The sequence below is a fragment of the Rhagoletis zephyria genome, unplaced genomic scaffold, assembly GCF_001687245.7.
Source record: "Rhagoletis zephyria isolate East Lansing unplaced genomic scaffold, Rhagoletis_zephyria_1.1 Rzeph_scaffold_02398, whole genome shotgun sequence".
In the NCBI taxonomy this organism is placed as follows: Eukaryota; Metazoa; Arthropoda; class Insecta; order Diptera; family Tephritidae; genus Rhagoletis; species Rhagoletis zephyria.
The window spans coordinates 71,449-72,645 of NW_016159482.1; positions in this window are offsets into that span (position 1 = coordinate 71,449).

Consider the following 1,197-nt stretch of genomic DNA (forward strand, 5'->3'; position numbering starts at 1 on the left):
CGATTTTTTGGAATAGATCGGTCCCTGGTCCACTTCTCGGAAAAAATTGATCACATATGCTAATACATGCTAAAAGGCTTCCTGCGCACCGAATTTTAAGCAAATCGGACCGTAAATTCCATTTTTTCGAATAGTTCGGTCCCTGGACCACTTCCCGGAAAAAATGGGTGATATATGCTAATATATGCTAAAAAGCTACTTACGTACTAAATTTTAAGCAAATCGGACTATAATAAAATTTTTTCGAATGGACCGGTCCCTGGTCCACCTACCAGAAAAAAGTAAAATTTTTTTAGCCTAAAACATGGTGGTTATCGAAAGCTATTTGTATACAAAATTTCATGAAAATCGGAGCAGCCGTTCGCGAGATTACCTGTTACAAAGAAAAGGGACTTCTCTTTATATAATTAGTATAGAAGATTTTATTCAAATATATGGGCATAAATGATTTTCCATATAAAATCACTTCGTCATTATTTTGCAAACACGTGCATGCATTTGAAGTCAGAGAAGGACAAAAAAAGAATGTATGCGTATATAATGCGGCTTTTGATAAGCAGATGGCGCGCCATTTATAACCTAACCTCAGCGTATGTACATATGTAAGTACATATATACGTACATATGTTGATTGCAGTTAATGTGGATATTTTTGGTTTCGTTATCGATTTTGTTTTCGATATTGTAATAGATTTTGTCATCGATATTTTTATCGGTTTTGTTATCGATTATGTTATCGATTTTACTATCGATTATTTATCCGTTTTGTTATCGAAAGTTTTCTTGATTGTGTTAACGATTTTGCTATCGATATTGTTATCACTTTTTTATCGATTTTGTTATCGATATTGTTACTGATTTTCCTGTCGATATTTTTGGAACTTATGGATATAATGATCGATTTTGTTATCGATATTTTTTTATCGATTTTGCTATCGATTTCGTTATCGATATTATTATCGATTTTGTCATCCGTTTTGTTACTGATATTTTTATCGATTTTGCTATCGATATTGTTATCACTTTAAATATCGGTATTTTTATCGTTTTTTTATCGATACTTTTATCGACTTTGTGGTCGGCCGCTGTGGTGTAGTGGTAAGCAGTGCGCGCTTTCACTCATCAGCACCTCGGTTCAAGCCTTGGTCAAAGCAACATCGCGAAAAATTTCGAAAAAAGGTTTTTTCTTAACAGCGG